The 20742-nt window shown below is 39.6% G+C and overlaps 2 non-coding genes across 2 annotated transcripts; both read left to right on the top strand.

Moving 5' to 3' along the window:
- The first annotated feature begins 4567 nt into the window (after positions 1-4567).
- On the top strand, positions 4568-4675 carry LOC130971457 (small nucleolar RNA R71). Its single transcript, XR_009082676.1, has one exon. It is a non-coding gene; the product is annotated as a small nucleolar RNA R71 (small nucleolar RNA).
- Positions 4676-19524: 14849 nt separating this feature from the next.
- LOC130972005 (small nucleolar RNA R71) lies at positions 19525-19632 on the top strand. The gene has a single exon (XR_009083209.1). It is a non-coding gene; the product is annotated as a small nucleolar RNA R71 (small nucleolar RNA).
- Positions 19633-20742: the final 1110 nt, after the last annotated feature.

Genomic DNA, 20742 nt, shown 5'->3' with positions numbered 1-20742 from the left:
GCAACTGAAAATCAAATAAGATAAAAAGAAGAGAATATGCAATGAACTCCAAAAACATCTATGAAGATCAGTATTAATTAGATGAGCGGGGCTTTTACTTTTTGCCTCTGAATAGTTTTGGCATCTCACTCTATCCCTTGTAATTCAGAATGATTGGCTTCTTTAGGAACTTAGAATCCAGATAGTGTTAATGATTCTCTTAGTAAAGTATGATGATTCTTGAACATAGCTATTTCTTGAGTCTTGGCCGTGGCCCAAAGCACTCTGTCTTCCAGTATTACCACCGGATACATTCATGCCACAGACACATAATTGGGTGAACCTTTTCAGATTGTGACTCAGCTTTGCTAAAGTCCCCAATTAGAGGTGTCCAGGGTTCTTAAGCACACTCTTATTTGCCTTGGATCACAACTTTATTCTTTCTTTTTCTTTTCTTTTTCTTTCTCCCCTTTTTTTTCTTTTTTTTTTCGGTTTTTTTTTCGTTTTTTTTTTTTTTGAAATGCTTTTTCTTGCTTCAAGAATCATTTTATTGATTTTTCAGATCCTCAGTAACATGTCTCCTTTCTCATCATTCTTTCAAGAGCCAACATTCATGAACCACAAATTCAAAAGACATATGCACTGTTTAAGCATACATTCAGAGAACAAAAATATTGCCACCACATCAAAATAATTAAACTATTATAAAATTCAAAATTCATGCAATTCTTTCTTTTATCAATTAGGCACGTTTTTATTGAAGAAAGGTGATGGATTCATAGGACATTCATAACTTTAAGGCATAGACACTAAGACACTAATGATCATAAGACACAAACATGGATAAACATAAAGCATAATTTTCGAAAAACAGAAGAACAATAACAAGGAAATCAAAGAACGGGTCCACCTTAGTGAGGGCGGCTCTTTCTTGCTCTTGAAGATCCTATGGAGTGCTTGAGCTCCTCAATGTCTCTTCCTTGTCTTTGTTGCTCCTCCCTCATGATTCTTTGATCTTCTCTAATTTCATGAAGGATGATGGAGTGTTCTTGATGCTCCACCCTCAGTTGTCCCATGTTGGAACTTAGTTCTCCTAGGGAGGTGTTTAGTTGCTCCCAATAGTTTTGTGGAGGAAAATTCATCCCTTGAGGAATCTCAGGGATCTCATGATGAGTGAGATCTCTTGTGTACTCCATCCTTTTCTTGGTGATGGGCTTGTCCTCATCAATGGGAATGTCTCCCTCTATGTCAACTCCAACTGAATAACAGAGGTGACAAATGAGATGAGGAAAGGCTAACCTTGCCAAGGTGGAGGTCTTGTCCGCCACCTTATAGAGTTCTTGGGCTATAACCTCATGAACCTCTATTTCTTCTCCAATCATGATACTATGGATCATGATGGCCCGGTCTATGGTAACTTCGGACCGGTTGCTAGTGGGGATGATTGAGCGTTGTATGAACTCTAACCATCCTCTAGCCACGGGCTTGAGGTCATGCCTTCTCAATTGGACCGGCTTTCCTCTTGAATCTTGCTTCCATTGTGCGCCCTCTTCACATATGACTGTGAGGACTTGGTCCAACCTTTGATCAAAGTTGACCCTTCTAGTGTAAGGATGCTCATCTCCTTGCATCATAGGCAAGTTGAACGCCACCCTCACACTCTCCGGACTAAAATCCAAGTATTTCCCCCGAACCATAGTGAGATAATTCTTTGGATTCGGGTTCACACTTTGGTCATGGTTCTTTGTGATCCATGCATTTGCATAGAACTCTTGAACCATCAAGATTCCGACTTGTTGAATGGGGTTGGTAAGTACTTCCCAACCTCTTCTTCGGATCTCATGGCGGATCTCCGGATATTCACCCTTTTTGAGTGAAAAGGGGACTTCGGGGATCACCTTCTTCAAGGCCACAACTTCATAGAAGTGGACTTGATGCACCCTTGAGAGGAATCTATCCATCTCCCATGACTCGGAGGTGGAAGCTTTTGCCTTCCCTTTCCTCTTTTTAGAGGTTTCTCCGGCCTTGGATGCCATAAATGGTTATGAAAAAGCAACGCTTTTACCACACCAAACTTAAAATGTTTGCTCGCCCTCGAGCAAAAGAGGAAAGAAGGGAGTAGAAGAAGAAGAAATGAAGAAGAGGGGAGATGGTAGTGTGTTCGGCCAAGAGGGGTAAGAAAGGGTGTTTAGGTTGTGTGAAAATGAAGAGTTGAAGAAGGGTATTTATAGGAGAGAGGGGGTAAAGGTTCGACCATGGAGGGTGGGTTTGGGAGGGAAAGTGGTTTGAATTTGAAGGGTGAGGTTGGTGGGGATTTATGAAGGATGGATGTGAGTGGTGAAGAGAAAGATGGGATTTGATAGGTGAGGGGTTTTTGGGGAAGAGGTGTTGAGGTGATTGGTGAATGGGGGAAGAAGAGAGAGAGTGATGGTAGGGTCCTGTGGGGTCCACAGATCCTGTAGTGTCAAGGAAAAGTCATCCCTGCACCAAATGTTGCTCAAAATCACGTTTTGAGCTATTTCTGGCGTTAAACGCCGGGCTGGTGCCCATTCCTGGCGTTTAACGCCAGGTTGTTGCCCTTTTCTGGCATTTAACGCCAGTCTGGTGCCCCTTTCTGGCGTTAAACGCCCAGAATGGTGCCAGACTGGGCGTTAAACGCCCAACTGCTAGGCTTATTGGCGTTTAAACGCCAGCAGCTTCTTCCTCCAGGGTGTGCTATTTTTCTTCCTGTTTTTCATTTTGTTTTTGCTTTTTTCATTATTTTTGTAACTTCTTATGATCATCAACCTACAAAAAAGATAAAATAACAAAAGAAAATAATTAATTATAAAACATTGGGTTGCCTCCCAACAAGCGCTTCTTTAATGTCATTAGCTTGACAGAGGGCTCTCATGGAGCCTCAGAAATGCTTAGAACCGTGTTGAAACCTCCCAACACCAAACTTAGAGTTTGAATGTGGGGTTTCAACACCAAACTTAGAGTTTGGTTGTAGCCTCCCAACACCAAACTTAGAGTTTGACTGTGGGGGCTCTGTTTGGCTCTGTTTTGAGAGGAGCTATTCATGCTTCCTCTCCATGATGACAGAGGGATATCCTTGGGCCTTAAACACCAAGGATTTTTCATTCACTTGAATGATTAACTCTCCTCTGTCAACATCAATCACAGCCTTTGCTGTGGCTAGGAAGGGTCTGCCAAGGATGATGGATTCATCCATGCACTTCCCAGTCTCTAGGATTATGAAATCAGTAGGAATGTACTGGTCTTCAACTTTAACCAGAACATCCTCTACAAGTCCATGGGCTTGTTTTCTTGAGTTGTTTGCCATCTCTAATGAGATTCTTGCAGCTTGCACCTCTAATATCCCTAATTTCTCCATTACAGAGAGGGGCATGAGGTTCACACTTGACCCTAAGTCACACAAGGCCTTCTTGAAGGTCATGGTGCCTATGGTACAAGGTATAGAAAACTTCCCAGGATCCTGCCTCTTTTGAGGCAGTTTCTGCCTAGACAAGTCATCCAGTTCTTTGGTGAGCAAGGGAGGTTCATCCTCCCAAGTCTCATTTCCAAACAACTTGTCATTTAGTTTCATGATTGCTCCAAGGTATTTAGCAACTTGCTCTTCAGTGACATACTCATCCTCTTCAGAGGAAGAATACTCATCAGAGCTCATGAATGGCAGAAGTAAGTCCAATGGAATCTCTATGGTCTCATTTTGAGCCTCAGATTCCCATTGTTCCTCATTGAGGGACTCAGAGGAGAGTGGTGCACGCCCACTGAGGTCTTCCTCAGTGGCGTCCTCCTCCTTTCTTTCCTCTCCATATTCGGCCATGTCTATGGCTTTGCACTCTCCTTTTGGATTTTCTTCTGTATTACTTGGGAGAGTGCTAGGAGGGAGTTCAGTAACTTTCTTGCTCAGCTGACCCACTTGTCCTTCCAAATTTCTGATGGAGGACCTTGTTTCATTCATGAAACTTTGAGTGGTCTTTATTAGATCAGAGACCATTGTTGCTAAGTCAGAAGTATTCTGCTTAGAACTCTCTGTCTGTTGCTGAGAAGATGATGGAAAAGGCTTGCTATTGCTAAACCTGTTTCTTCCACCATTATTATTATTGAAACCTTGTTGAGGTCTCTCTTGATTCTTCCATGAGAGATTTGGGTGATTTCTCCATGAAGAATTATAGGTGTTTCCATAGGGTTCTCCTAGGTAATTCACCTCTTCCATTGAAGGGTTCTCAGGATCATAAGCTTCTTCCTCAGATGAAGCCTCCTTAGTACTGCTTGGTGCATTTTGCATTCCAGACAGACTTTGAGAAATCAAATTGACTTGTTGAGTCAATATCTTATTCTGAGCCAGTATGGCATTCAGAGTGTCAATCTCAAGAACTCCTTTCTTCTGATTAGTCCCATTATTCACAGGATTCCTTTCAGAAGTGTACATGAATTGGTTATTTGCAACCATTTCAATTAGCTCTTGAGCCTCTGCAGGCGTCTTCTTCAGATGAAGAGATCCTCCAGCAGAGCTATCCAAAGACATCTTGGATAGTTCAGAGAGACCATCATAGAAAATACCTATGATGCTCCATTCAGAAAGCATGTCTGAAGGACATTTTCTGACTAGTTGTTTGTATCTTTCCCAAGCTTCATAGATGGATTCTCCATCCTTCTGTCTGAAGGTTTGGATTTCCACTCTAAGCTTACTCCATCTTTGTGGTGGAAAGAACTTTGCCAAGAAGGCATTGACTAGCTTTTCCCAAGAGTCCAGGCTTTCTTTAGGTTGAGAATCCAACCATATTCTAGCTCTGTCTCTTACAGCAAAAGGGAATAGCATCAGTCTATAGACCTCAGGGTTAACCCCATTAGTCTTGACTGTGTCACAGATTTGCAAGAATTCAGCTAAAAACTGATGAGGATCTTCCATTGGAAGTCCATGGAACTTGCAATTCTGTTGCATTAGATAAACTAATTGAGGCTTAAGCTCAAAGTTGTTTGCTCCAATGGCAGGGATAGAGATGCTTCTCCCATAAAAATCGGGAGTAGGTGCAGTAAAGTCACCCAGCACCTTCCTTGCATTGTTGGCATTGTTGTTGTTTTCGGCTGCCATGGGTTCTTCTTCCTTGAAGAATTCGTTCAGGTCCTCTAAAGAGAGTTGTGCTTTGGCTTCTCTTAGCTTTCTCTTCAAGGTCCTTTCGGGTTCAGGATCAGCTTCAACAAGAATGCCTTTGTCTCTGCTCCTGCTCATATGAAAGAGAAGAGAAAAAGAAAATGTGGAATCCTCTATGTCACAGTATAGAGATTCCTTGAAATGTCAGAGGAAAAGAGAAATAGAAAGAAGAAGGAGAAGAAGAATTCGAACTTTAATTAGATAAGGTTCGAATTGTGCATTTAGAAGGAGTGGTACTCCATAAATAGAAGGATGTGAGAAGGAGGGAAGAGGATTTTCGAAAATTCAATTAAAAGATTTTGAAAACATTTTGAAAATTTGATTGATAATTTTCGAAAATTGAAAGTGGAAGAGAAATCAAGTGATTTTTGAAAAAGATTTTCAAATTAGAAACTAAAAGGATTTGATTGAAAACTATTTTGAAAAAGATGAGGTTAAAAAGATTTGATTGAAAAGTCATGGTTTTAAAAAGATGTGATTGAGAAGATATGATTTGAAAACAATTTTAAAGGATATGATTTGAAAACAATTTGAAAAGATGTGATTTTTTTTAAAACAAATTGATGACTTGCCTTACAAGAAAAGATATGATTCAAACATAAAACCTTCCTTAATAGAAAAGGCAAAAAATGTTCAATCAAATCATTAATTGTTAGTAAGTATCTTTGAAAAAGGAAAGAAATTGATTTTGAAAACATTTGATTGAAAAGATTTGATTTGAAAAAGATTTGATTTTGAAAAACTTTGAAAACTTGAAAAAAAATTGATTTGAAAACAAAATCTTCCCCCTAGCACCATCCTGGCGTTAAACGCCCAGAATGGTATACATTCTGGCGTTTAACGCCCAAAATGCTACCTTTTTGGGCGTTAAACGCCCAACCAGGTGCCCTGGCTGGCGTTTAAACGCCAGTCTGCCTTCTTCACTGGGCATTTTTGAATGCTCAGCTTTTTCTATATAATTCCTCCGCAGTGTGTTCTGAATCTTCAATCCCTTGTATCATTGACTTGAAAAGACACAAATTAAAAATATTTTTGGATTTTTAATAATTAAAATGCAACAAGAATCAAATAACAATGCATGCAAGACACCAAACTTAGCAGTTTGCACACTACTAACACTATATGAGACACACAAAATACTCAAGTCAATAGAATTCAAAGATCAAAACAAGAAATATATGCATGGATTCGAAAAATGTAACAAAAACATGCATTTGACACCAAACTTAAGATGAGACTCTAGACTCAAACAAGAAATATTTTTGGATTTTATGATTTTGCAAAATTTTTTTGTGTTTTTCGAAAATTAAGTGGAAAAAGAAGGTATCAAAATTCTTAATGAGAATTCCAGGAATCAGTGCAATGCTAGTCTAAGACTCCGGTCCAGGAATTAGACATGGCTTCACAGCCAGCCAAGCTTCCAAAGAAAGCTTCGGTCCAAAACACTAGACATGACCAAAGGTCAGCCAAGCCTTAGCAAATCACTGCTCCAAAAGCAAGATTGATACGAAATCAACAAGCTCTTGTGGTGATAAGTTGAAACCTCGGTCCAATCAGATTAGACATGGCTTCTCAGCCAGCCAGATTTCAACAAATCATCATGAAACTCTAGAATTCACCTTCAAGAATTTCGAAAAAAAAAATACCTAATCTAAGCAACAAGATGAACCGTCAGTTGTCCAGCCTGAACAATCCCGGGCAATAACACCAAAAATTTGATGTTGTTGCCGGATCTTGGCACTGATGTTACCAAAGGCTTGCTCAAAACTAGAACAATCCCCGGCAACGGCGCCAAAAACTTGGTGCGCGAAATTGTGAACAATACTTTTTCACAACTCTCATAATCCCCGGTAATGGCTCCAAAAACGTGGTAGCTCAATACCATGGCATTACACAACTTCGCACAACTAACCAGCAAGTGCACTGGGTCGTCCAAGTAATACCTTACGTGAGTAAGGGTCGATCCCACGGAGATTGTTAGTATTGAAGCAAGCTATGGTCATCTTGTAAATCTTAGTCAGGCAAACTCAGATATATATGGTGATGAACGAAAATAACATAAAAGATAAAGATAGTGATACTTATGTAATTCATTGGTAGGAACTTCAGATAAGCGCATGGAGATGCCTTCCCTTCCGTCTCTCTGCTTTCCTACTGTCTTCATCCAACCCTTCTTACTCCTTTCCATGGCAAGCTCGTATAGGGTCTCACTGTTGTCAGCAGCTACCTCCCATCCTCGCAGTGAAAGCTAATGCTCAATACTCTGTCACAGTACGGCCAATCACCGGTTCGGTTCCCTCCCCTACCGGAATAGAGTAAATCTTTTGCGTCTGTCACTAACGCCCAGTAGGTTACAGGTTTGAAGCACGTCACAGTCATTCAGTCATTGAATCCTACTCAGAATACCACAGACAAGGTTAGACCTTCCGGATTCTCTTGAATGCTGCCATCAGTTCTTGCCTATACCACGAAGACTCTGATCTCACGGAATGGTTGGCTCGTTTGTCAGGCGAGCACTCGGTTGTCAGGCGATCAACCATGCATCGTGCAATCAGGAATCCAAGAGATATTCACTAAGCCTCAGATGCTTGTAGAACAAGAATGGTTGTCAGTCACCTTGTTCATGAGTGAGAAGGATGATGGGCATCAATCATCACCTTCATCATGTTGAAGAACAAGTGATATCTTGGATAAAGAACAAGCGGAATTTGAATGAAAGAACAATAGTAATTGCATTAATACTCGATGTACAGCAGAGCTCCACACCTTAATCTATGGTGTGTAGAAACTCCACCGTTGAAAATAGATAAGCATAAGGTCTAGGCATGGCCGAATGGCCAGCCGCCCAATGATCTAAGAACTGAAATGTCCAAAGATGATCTAGAGATCTAAAAGTGATCAAAAGATATCTATACAATAGTAAAAGGTCCTACTTATAAGAAACTAGTAGCCTAGGGTGTACAGAAATGAGTAAATGACATAAAAATCCTCTTCCGGGCCCACTTGGTGTGTGCTTGGGCTGAGCAATGAAGCAATTTCGTGTAGAGACTCTTCTTGGAGTTAAACGCCAGCTTTGGTGCCAGTTTGGGCGTTTAACTCCCATTTAGGTGCCAGTTCCAGCGTTTAACGCTGGGATTTCTTGAGGTGACTTTGAACGCCGGTTTGGGCCATCAAATCTTGGGCAAAGTATGGACTATTATATATTGCTGGAAAGCCCAGGATGTCTACTTTCCAACGCCGTTGAGAGCGCGCCAATTGGGCTTCTGTAGCTCCAGAAAATCCACTTCGAGTGTAGGGAGGTCAGAATCTAACAGCATCTGCAGTCCTTTTGAGTCTCTGAATCAGATTTTTGCTCAGGTCCCTCAATTTCAGCCAGAAAATACCTGAAATCACAGAAAAACACACAAACTCATAGTAAAGTCCAGAAAAGTGAATTTTAATTAAAAACTAATAAAAATATACTAAAAACTAACTATATCATATCAAAAACATACTAAAAACAATGCCAAAAAGTATACAAATTATCTGCTCATCATAAGGCCTAAAAAGCATGTTTTTAATCATTAAGCACAATTTAGGGAGAACTACAAAACTATGCTATTTTGGTAAATAAATGTGGTAAAAGTTGTTAAAATTCACTAAATTCAACACAAGATAAACCACAAAATTGGGGTTTATTAGTGAGCTCACGGCTAGTAGGACAGGCTTGCATTATGTTGCATTTGTATGCTTTATTATTGGGCCGGAGGCCGAGGTGATTTAATTTGGGCTAGAGGCCAAGATTTGATTATACATTGGGTCGGAGGCTGTGATTGGTTGTGTTTAGCCCGGAGGCCATGAATGATTGAATCAGTGGTAAGTTTTAGTTAAAATTTTATTTTTCTTGAAATTTTTGTAAGAAAAATACGAATTTTAAATTTGAATAATAAACAGATAATCACTGCATTTTGAAAATAGTTTTATTTAAAATATCTTCTTACGACAATTCTTAAAAATCTTTTTACTGAGAACCCATTTAAGGATGATGTTCTCACTCCCCTACAGACTTCTCTTTTCAAGATGGACGAGAAAGCTAATAAAATGTTTTTGATATGTCCTTAGCTGTACTATTTCTATTTGTACTTATATTCGTCATAGTTAAAGCATTGTCAGTCCATTCCTAAGGCTCTAATAGGAACGAACTGCTCTGATACCATAATGTAACACCCTAGTTTTTAGTACCTCATGATCGTACTAAAAGCCCAGGCGTCACTAATTCAATTTGCTATATCAATCCAAGTCAATAAGTCCTAGCTCTCCACCAATTCAATTAGTGAGAACTAGATTTAATGGCTCCCAATCATTAATTACTTTGACATTAGTAACTCAAGAGTTCCTAAGTTACCATCCCAAGCCAAGAACATAAAAGTCTAATTTATGATCCCCCCCCAAGCATTTCATCAAACACTTGGAAGGCACAAAATAAAAACAAGGAAAATTAATAAGAGAATATTAAATCCAAACAACCTATTGAAAGCATCAATAACACAAAATGAAGAAAGCAATCATAAATATAAAATACTTCAAATTGCATTAAATAGAAAATCAAATCTAACATGGAGTTCATAAACCAAATTGGGGAAATAAACAACTCAACGAGAGAAATAAATAAACCAAAGTACTAGAACAATTAAAGTAGAAGAGAAACTAAATTAAAGGAACATTAAACCTGGATTTGAGAAGAAATAAATCTAAAACCAAGAGAAATCCTAAAACCTAGAGAGAGACCTCAAATTATGTGAATAATAAGTGTCTGAATGTCTCATGATTTCCCCACTCTGCAGCTTTTATTCTGTATTTTCGGGCTTGGAACTAGGCCAAAATGGAGCCCAGAAATTGCCCCTAGCATTTTTTGCATTTTCTGCACATGGCGCATGTCACGCATACGCGTCAGTCACGCGTACGCGTTGATGGTCTTCTTCGCGTGTCACGCGTACGCGTCAGGTACGCGCACGCGTCGCTGTGCAAATCTCCAAATCACGCACATGCGTCACTCCTCGCTGGTTATCTCTTTTAATTCTTGTGCTCCTTCTATTTGTGCAAGCTTCCTCTCCATCCTCTAAGCCATTCCTACCCTATATAGCCTGAAAATACTTAACGCACGGATCGCGGTATCGAATGGTATAAAGGCGGAGTAAAAATACACAATTTAAAGGCTTAGGAAGCAAGTTTTCAATCATAGAACAAAATTGGGAAGGAGTTGTAAAATCATGCAAATTGTATGAATAAGTGTGAGAATAGTGGATAAAATCCACTCAATTAAGCACAAGATGTACCACGAAATAGTGGTGCATCAGTAACTATGATACTTGTTGTAACTGTTCTTTATATGTGTTTGCCTTGAATTTGTTTGTGTTTGTGATTGATTTTTTTTGAGATTGAGTTTCGATGGTGAATTGTTTATTATTGGGCCGGAGGCCGAGGTGATTTGATTTGGGCTAGAGGCCGAGATTTGATTATACATTGGGTCGTAGGCTGTGATTGGTTGTGTTTAGGCTGGAGGCCATGAATGATTAAATTAGTGGTAAGTTTTAGTTAAAATTTTATTTTGCTTGAAATTTTTGTAAGAAAAATACGAATTTTAAATTTGAATAATAAACTGATAATCACTGTATTTTGAAAATAGTTTTATTTAAAATATCTTCTTACGACAATTCTTAAAAATCTTTTTACTGAGAACCCATTTGAGAATGATGTTCTCACTCCCCTACAAACTTCTCTTTTCAAGATGGACGAGGAAGATAATGAAGTGTTTTTGATATGTCCTTAGATGTACTATTTCTATTTGTACTTATATTCGTCATAGTTGAAGCATTGTCAGTCCATTCCTAAGGCTCTAATAGGAACGAACTGCTCTGATATCATAATGTAACACCCTAGCTTTTAGTACCTCATGAACGTACTAAAAGCCCAGGCGCCACTTACCTCTAAACCTTTTTATTTATAATATTTTTATTTAATATTGAACCTTCGCGGATACGAATCAAAATTTTAAACAAGAAACTGAAATGAGACTTTATTTTATAACACTTAACCAAAAGAGTATATATATTCACATAGCTTTATATACTAGACTTATTCAAAAACTCTCAATTACAAATCATGCCCCTCTAAAAGTCAAAACCATAAATGGCGGGGGGAAAGTAAATTCTAGGACTAAACCAAATACAGAAAATATGAATACATATATTTACAAAAATCTTTGGATCGGTCGCGGCTCTTCGCCAAGGATTCCCGAACCTGTCGCAGAGACAAAAGATCTGTAGGGGTGAGAACAGCGTCCTCGCATGTTCTCAGTAGGGAAAGTGAATGCCGTAAAAGTAATGAACCAAAATATGAATAATTGACTTTATTCAGTAAAACTATTCTCTTATCAGGCCCTTGAAAATACTTTTTAATTTTACTTTAGACAATTAATTGCTTTCTTTAAAATTTTTTTAACTTAAAACAAAACTCATTCACAACATTAATTATTAATCACTTTAATACATAAACTAATAGTACTAGAGACTCAATTGAATACACAAGCAAGGCAGAATAAGACAACTAGCACAATCATAGGGAAAATACAACAAGCAAAACACAACCAAATACAAAAGTGCAAACAATATGATGCATGTCTGTCCTACGCAGGCCATGAGCTCATGCGTTGGTTGTCTACCCGCAACCCAACATTACTCGGGGCGAACCCCGAATATAGTTTCTTTATCCTGTCAGTTAGGCACAATTATCATCATGGGCGAACTCATGTCAGTTAAGATATTTTGGCATCACGATAAGAAACAGGCTATCAGTTAGGTGAACATTCCCGCATTAGCAACCTTAGGCTATCAGTTTGGCGGGAACTTTCGCATTAGAGATTTGGCACAAAGGCCCATTCAACATACAATATGCTATCAGTTAGACAGACATTCCTGCATTAGCAATCTTAGGCTATCAGTCAGGCGGACACTTCTGTATTAGCATTTGGCACAAAGGCCCATTCAAACATACAATATTCAATTATCCTTTCATTCTTAGTTTCTCATTCCTATTCTTTTTGTCATACTTCTGCATCACCAAATAATCAATCACGCTGCCTGATGGTGTGCAGAAGCTGGTGAATTAAAAATTTATTAAAATGGTTGCGTTGCAAGTATAGTTCTTAACTCACCGAAAATCTGCCTATCAATTTAGAAATATGTCACTGAAAGTTTAAATTAAAATTACTGGGAGTTTTAAGTCCCAGGTCGTCTCCCAATGAGTTGCAGAAAAGTGTGGTGTTTTATTAATCAGATATTCCAAAAAGAGTTGAGCTAAGTAAATTGGGAATTAAATTGAGGATTTTTAAATAATAAAAATAAAAGGCCTTGACTGGAAATTGATTGGTTAGAATCTCTATCATTGATGGTGTGATTGTAAGATTAATTTATAATTAATAGTTGTTCCGTTTGGTTATCCCTTACTAGGTAAGAGAAAGTCAAACAAGTAGAAATGCCAGATCTGTTCACAAGTTGCAACCCACTTAGTTTAAAGGGATTGGCGTCGGTGACAGGATAGCAATCCAACATTCAACCCAATTACAAATTTTTCTTCCAATCCTTCCAACTCAAGAGTTCCTTTTTAATCAACTCCCCATCAAGTAATGAAACTACTCACTCATTGTAAATAAAAAATCCATGGCATATGAAAGGGAATTAAAAGAAGACATGATTATTGGAATGGAAATTAAATTAAAAAGAAATAATCCTTGCATTAATTAATCATAAAAATATCTGAATGACAAAATTAAACAAAACAAAGAACATGGAAGAATAAAACCAAGTTAAGAGAACAAACTAGAATGATGAAGTCTTGATGAGGAAATGACTCTTCTCAATGTTCCAATGCTAAGACCAATTGAAAATTAAAATTCTAAAAACTAGAGAGAAAAACCTAAGAGAGTGAAAAACTAGATCTAAAAAAACTCAATGAATTGTGTCCCCTTTGTTTCTGCATATTCTCTGACTCTAGTCTGCTGTTCCGGGCCGAAAACTGGGCCGAAATAGGGTCCAAAGTCGCTGGTTTCAGATTCTGCAGTTTATGCAGATCGCGCATGTGGTGCGCGAAATTGTGATCACTACAACTTCACACAACTAACCAGCAAGTGCACTGGGTCGTCCAAGTAATACCTTACGTGAGTAAGGGTCGATCCCACGGAGATTGTTGGTATGAAGCAAGCTATGGTCACCTTGTAAATCTCAGTCAGGCAGACTCAAATGTATGATAGTGATGAACGAAAATAACATAAAAGGTAAAGATAGAGATACTTATGTAATTCATTGGTAGGAACTTCAGATAAGCGCATGAAGATGCCTTCCCTTCCGTCTCTCTGCTTTCCTACTGTCTTCATCCAATCCTTCTTACTCCTTTCCATGGCAAGCTTATGCAAGGGTTTCACCGTTGTCAGTGGCTACCTCCCATCCTCTCATTGGAAATGTTCAACGCACCCTGTCACGGCACGGCTATCCATCTGTCGGTTCTCAATCAGGCCGGATTAGAATCCAGTGATTCTTTTGCGTCTGTCACTAACGCCCCGCCCTCAGGAGTTTGAAGCACGTCACAGTCATTCAATCATTGAATCCTACTCAGAATACCACAGACAAGGTTAGACCTTCCGGATTCTCTTGAATGCCGCCATCAGTTCTCGCCTATACCACGAAGACTCTGATCTCACGGAATGGTTGGCTCGTTTGTCAGGCGAGTACTCGGTTGTCAGGCGATCAACCATGCATCGTGCAATCAGGAATCCAAGAGATATTCACTAAGCCTCATATGCTTGTAGAACAAGAGTGGTTGTCAGTCACCTTGTTCATGAGTGAGAATGATGATGAGTGTCATGGATCATCACATTCATCAAGTTGAAGAACAAGTGATATCTTGGACAAAGAACAAGCGGAATTGAATAGAAGAACAATAGTAATTGCATTAATACTCGAGGTACAGCAGAGCTCCACACCTTAATCTATGGTGTGTAGAAACTCCACCGTTGAAAATACATAAGCATAAGGTCTAGGCATGGCCGAATGGCCAGCCTCCCAATGATCTAAGATAGCATAAAACGAAGATAGCTACCAAAGTCTACAGATACAATATTTAAAGGTCCTACTTATAGATAACTAGTAGCCTAAGGTGTACAAAGATGAGTAAATGACATAAAAATCCACTTCCGGGCCCACTTGGTGTGTGCTTGGGCTGAGCAATGAAGCATTTTCGTGTAGAGACTCTCCTTGGAGTTAAACGCCAGCTTTTATGCCAGTTTGGGCGTTTAACTCCCATTTAGGTGCCAGTTCCGGCGTTTAACGCTGGAATTTCTTGAGGTGACTTTGAACGCCGGTTTGGGCCATCAAATCTTGGGCAAAGTATAGACTATCATATATTGCTGGAAAGCCCAGGATGTCTACTTTCCAACGCCGTTGAGAGCGCGCCAATTGGGCTTCTGTAGCTCCAGAAAATCCACTTCGAGTGCAGGGAGGTCAGAATCCAACAGCATCTGCAGTCCTTTTGAGTCTCTGGATCAGATTTTTGCTCAGATCCCTCAATTTCAGCCAGAAAATACCTGAAATCACAGAAAAACACACAAACTCATAGTAAAGTCCAGAAAAGTGAATTTTAATTAAAAACTAATAAAAATATACTAAAAACTAACTAAAAGATACTAAAAACATACTAAAAACAATACCAAAAAGCGTACAAATTATCCGCTCATCACAACACCAAACTTAAATTGTTGCTTGTCCCCAAGCAACTGAAAATCAAATAAGATAAAAAGAAGAGAAAATGCAATGAACTCCAAAAACATCTATGAAGATCAGTATTAATTAGATGAGCGGGGCTTTTAGCTTTTTGCCTCTGAATAGTTTTGGCATCTCACTCTATCCTTTGGAATTCAGAATGATTGACTTCTTTAGGAACTCAGAATCCAGATAGTGTTATTGATTCTCCTAGTTAAGTATGATGATTCTTGAACACAGCTACTTTATGAGTCTTGGCCGTGGCCCAAAGCACTCTGTCTTCCAGTATTACCACCGGATACATACATGCCACAAACACATAATTGGGTGAACCTTTTCAGATTGTGACTCAGCTTTGCTAAAGTCCCCAATTAGAGGTGTCCAGGGTTCTTAAGCACAGTCTTATTGCCTTGGATCACAACTTTATTCTTTCTTTTTTTTTTTCTTTTCTTTCTTTCTATTTTTTTTTTCGTTTTTCTCCTTCTTTTTCCCTTTTTTTTTGTATTCACTGCTTTTTCTTGCTTCAAGAATCATTTTTATGATTTTTCAGATCCTCAGTAACATGTCTCCTTTTTCATCATTCTTTCAAGAGCCAACATTCATGAACCACAAATTCAAAAGACATATGCACTGTTTAAGCATACATTCAGAGAACAGAAGTAATGCCACCACATCAAAATAATTAAACTATTATAAAATTCAGAATTCATGCAATTCTTTCCTTTTCAATTAAGCACATTTTTATTCAAGAAAGGTGATGGATTCATAGGACATTCATAACTTTAAGGCATAGACACTAAGACACTAATGATCATAAGACACAAACATAGACAAACATAAGCACTAAAATTCGAAAAACAGAAGAATAAAGAACAAGGAAATTAAAGAACGGGTCCACCTTAGTGATGGCGGCTCTTTCTTCCTCTTGAAGATCCTATGGAGTGCTTGAGCTCCTCAATGTCTCTTCCTTGTCTTTGTTGTTCCTCTCTCATGATTCTTTGATCATCTCTAATTTCATGGAGGAGAATGGAGTGTTCTTGGTGCTCCACCCTTAGTTGTCCCATGTTGGAACTTAGTTCTCCTAGGGAGGTGTTTACTTGCTCCCAATAGTCTTGTGGAGGAAAGTGCATCCCTTGAGGCATCTCAAGGATCTCTTGATGAGAGGGGTCTCTTGTGTACTCCATCCTTTTCTTGGTGATGGGCTTGTCCTCATCAATGGGGGTATCTCCTTCTATGTCAACTCCAACTGAATAACAGAGGTGACAAATGAGATGAGGAAAGGCTAGCCTTGCCAAGGTGGAAGGCTTGTCCGCCACTTTATAGAGTTCTTGGGCTATAACCTCATGAACTTCCACTTCTTCTCCAATCATGATGCTATGAATCATGATGGCTCGGTCTAGAGTAACTTCGGACCGGTTGCTAGTGGGAATGATTGAGCGTTGAATGAACTCTAACCATCCTCTAGCCATGGGCTTGAGGTCATGCCTTCTCAATTGAACCGGCTTGCCTCTTGAATCTCTCTTCCATTGTGCGCCCTCTTCACATATAACTGTGAGGACTTGGTCCAACCTTTGATCAAAGTTGACCCTTCTTGTGTAAAGATGTTCATCTCCTTGCATCATAGGCAAGTTGAACGCCAACCTTACACTTTCCGGACTAAAATCCAAGTATTTCTCCCGAACCATAGTAAGATAATTCTTTGGATCCGGGTTCATACTTTGATCATGGTTCTTTGTGATCCATGCATTGGCATAGAACTCTTGAACCATCAAGATTCCGACTTGTTGAATAGGGTTGGTAAGTACTTCCCAACCTCTTCTTCGGATCTCATGGCGGATCTCCGGATATTCACCCTTTTTGAGTGAAAAGGGGACCTCGGGGATCACCTTCTTCAAGGCCACAACTTCATAGAAGTGGTCTTGATGCACCCTTGAGATGAATCTATCCATCTCCCATGACTCGGAGGTGGAAGCTTTTGCCTTCCCTTTCCTCTTTCTAGAGGTTTCTCCGGCCTTGGATGCCATAAATGGTTATGGAAAACGAAAAAGCAACGCTTTTACCACACCAAACTTAAAAGGTTTGCTCGTCCTCGAGCAAAAGAAGAAAGAAGAGAGTAGAAGAAGAAGAAATGAGGGAGAAGGGAATGGCTTAGTGTATTCGGCCAAAGAAGGGGGAGAAGTGGTGTTTAGGTTGTGTGAAAATGAAGAAGTGAAGAAGGGTATTTATAGGAGAGAGGGGAGATGGAGTTCGGCCATGTATGGGTGGGTTTGGGAGGGAAAGTGATTTGAATTTGAAGGGTGAGGTTGGTGGGGATTTATGAAGGATGGATGTGAGTGGTGAAGAGAAAGATGGGATTTGATAGGTGAGGGGTTTTTGGGGAAGAGGTATTGAGGTGATTGGTGAATGGGAGAAGAAGAGAGAGGGTGGTGGTGGGGTAGGTGGGGGTCCTGTGGGGTCCACAGATCCTGTGGTGTCAAGGAAAAGTCATCCCTGCACCAAAAGTTGCTCAAAATCACGTTTTGAGCTATTTCTGGCGTTAAACGCCGGGCTGATGCCCATTCCTGGCGTTTAACGCCAGGTTTTTGCCCTTTTCTGGCGTTTAACGCCAGTCTGGTGCCCCTTTCTGGCGTTAAACGCCCAGAATGGTGCCAGACTGGGCGTTAAACGCCCAACTGCTAGGCTTACTGGCGTTTGAACGCCAGCAACATCTTCCTCCAGGGTGTGCTGTTTTTCTTCCTGTTTTTCATTTTGTTTTTGCCTTTTTCATTGATTTTGTAACTTCTTATGATCATCAACCTACAAAAAAACATAATAAAAGAAAATATATAAAATATAAGCATTGGGTTGCCTCCCAACAAGCGCTTCTTTAATGTCAGTAGCTTGACAGATGGCTCTCATTGAGCCTTACAAATGATCAGAGCAATGTGGGAACCTCCCAACACCAAACTTAGAGTTTGAATATGGGGGTTCAACACCAAACTTAGAGTTTGGTTGTGGCCTCCCAACACCAAACTTAGAGTTTGACTTTGGGGGCTCTATTTGTCTCTGATTTGAGGGAAGCTCTTCAAGCTTCATCTCCATGGTGACAGAGGGATATCCTTGAGCCTTAAACACAAAGGATTCTTCATTCACTTGAATGATTAGTTCACCTCTATCAACATCAATCACAGCCTTTGCTGTGGCTAGGAAGGGTCTGCCAAGGATGATGGATTCATCCATGCACTTCCCAGTCTCTAGGACTATGAAATCAGTAGGGATGTAATGGTCTTCAACTTTTACCAAAACGTTCTCTACAAGTCCATGAGCTTGTTTTCTTGAGTTGTCTGCCATCTCCAATGAGATTCTTGCAGCTTGTACCTCAAAGATCCCTAGCTTCTCCATTACAGAGAGAGGCATGAGGTTCACACTTGACCCTAAGTCACACAGGGCCTTCTTGAAGGTCATGGTGCCTATGGTACAAGGTATGAAAAACTTCCCAGGATCTTGTCTCTTTTGAGGTAATTTCTGCCTAGACAAGTCATCCAGTTCTTTGGTGAGCAAGGGAGATTCATCTTCCCAAGCCTCATTTCCAAATAACTTGTCATTTAGCTTCATGATTGCTCCAAGATATTTAGCAACTTGCTCTTCAGTGACATACTCATCCTCTTCAGAGGAAGAATACTCATCAGAGCTCATGAAAGGCAGAAGTAAGTCCAATGGAATCTCTATGGTCTCATTTTGAGCCTCAGATTCCCATGGTTCCTCATTGGGGAACTCAGAGGAGGTTGGTGCACGCCCATTGAGGTCTTCCTCAGTGGCGTCCACCTCCTCTCTTTCCTCTCCATATTCGGCCATGGTTATGGCTTTGCACTCTCCTTTTGGATTTTCTTCTGTATTACTTGGGAGAGTACTAGGAGGGAGTTCGGTAATTTTCTTGCTCAGCTGTCCCACTTGTCCTTCCAAATTTCTGATGGAGGACCTTGTTTCATTCATGAAACTTTGAGTGGTTTTGATTAGATCAGAGACCGTTGTTGCTAAGTCAGAGGTATTCTGCTTAGAACTCTCTGTTTGTTGCTGAGAAGATGATGGAAAAGGCTTGTTATTGCCAAGCCTGTTTCTTCCACCATTATTGTTATTGAAACCTTGTTGAGGTCTCTCTTGATTCTTCCATGAGAAATTTGGGTGATTTCTCCATGAAGAATTATAGGTGTTTCCATAGGGTTCTCCTAGGTAATTCACCTCTTCCATTGAAGGGTTCTCAGGATCATAAGCTTCTTCCTCAGATGAAGCTTCCTTAGTACTGCCAGGTGCATTTTGCATTCCAGACAGACTTTGAGAAATCAAATTGACTTGTTGAGTCAATATCTTGTTCTGAGCCAGTATGGCATTCAGAGTGTCAATCTCAAGAACTCCTTTCTTCTGACTAGTCCCATTGTTCACAGGATTTCTTTCAGAAGTGTACATGAATTGGTTATTTGCAACCATTTCAATTAGCTCTTGAGCCTCTGTAGGCGTCTTCTTCAAATGAAGAGATCCTCCAGCAGAGCTATCCAAAGACATCTTGGATAGTTCAGAGAGACCATCATAGAAGATACCTATGATGCTCCATTCAGAAAGCATGTCTGAGGGACATCTTCTGATTAATTGTTTGTATCTTTCCCAAGCTTCATAGAGGGATTCTCCATCCTTCTGTCTGAAGGTTTGGACTTCCACTCTAAGCTTACTCCATTTTTGAGGTGGAAAGAACTTTGCCAAGAAGGCATTGACTAGCTTTTCCCAAGAGTCCAGGCTATCTTTAGGTTGTGAGTCCAACCATATTCTAGCTCTGTCTCTTACAGCAAAAGGGAATAGCATCAGTCTGTAGACCTCAGGGTCAACCCCATTAGTCTTGACTGTGTCACAGATTTGCAAGAACTCAGCTAAAACTGATGAGGATCTTCCATTGGAAGTCCATGGAATTTGCAATTCTGTTGCATTAGAGAAACTAATTGAGGCTTAAGCTCAAAGTTGTTTGCTCCAATGGCAGGGATAGAGATGCTTCTCCCATAGAAGTTGGGAGTAGGTGCAGTAAAGTCACCCAGCACCTTCCTTGCATTGTTGGCATTGGTGTTGTTTTCGGCTGCCATGTGTTCTTCTTCTTTGAAGAATTCGGTCAGGTCCTCTAAAGAGAGTTGTGCCTTGGCTTCTCTTAGCTTTCGCTTCAAGGTTCTCTCAGGTTCAGGGTCAGCTTCAACAAGAATGCCTTTGTCTCTGCTCCTGCTCATATGAAAGAGAAGAGAAAAAGAAAATGTGGAATCCTCTATGTCACAGTATAGAGATTCCTTGAGGTGTCAGAGGAAAAGAAAAATAGAAGAAAGAAGGTAGAAGAATTCGAACTTGATTAGATAGAGTTCGAATTGTGCATTAAGAAGGAGTAGTACTCCATAAATAGAAGGATGTGGGAGGAGAGGAAGAAGATTTTCGAAAATTCAATTAAAAGATTTTGAAAACATTTTGAAAAACACTTAATTGATTTTCGAAAATAAAAGTAAGAAAGAAATCAAGTGATTTTTGAAAAGAAATTGGGATTAGAAATCAAAAAGATTTGATTGAAAACTATTTTGAAAAAGATGAGGTTAAGAAGATATGATTAGTTTTAAAGAGATGTGATTGAGAAGATATGATTTGAAAACAAATTTGAAAAAAAAAAGATTTGATTTTGAAAATTAGTGACTTGCCTAACAAGAAAAGATATGATTCAAACATTAAACCTTTCTCAACAGAAAAGGCAACAAATTTGAGATGTTCAATCAAATCATTAATTGTTAGTAAGTATCTTTGAAAAAGGAAAGA

The sequence above is a fragment of the Arachis stenosperma genome, chromosome 3 (genome assembly GCF_014773155.1).
Source record: "Arachis stenosperma cultivar V10309 chromosome 3, arast.V10309.gnm1.PFL2, whole genome shotgun sequence".
Lineage (NCBI taxonomy): Eukaryota > Viridiplantae > Streptophyta > Magnoliopsida > Fabales > Fabaceae > Arachis > Arachis stenosperma.
Note: the sequence above shows the minus strand (reverse complement) of the source record. Positions and strands in the feature narration are given on the sequence as shown.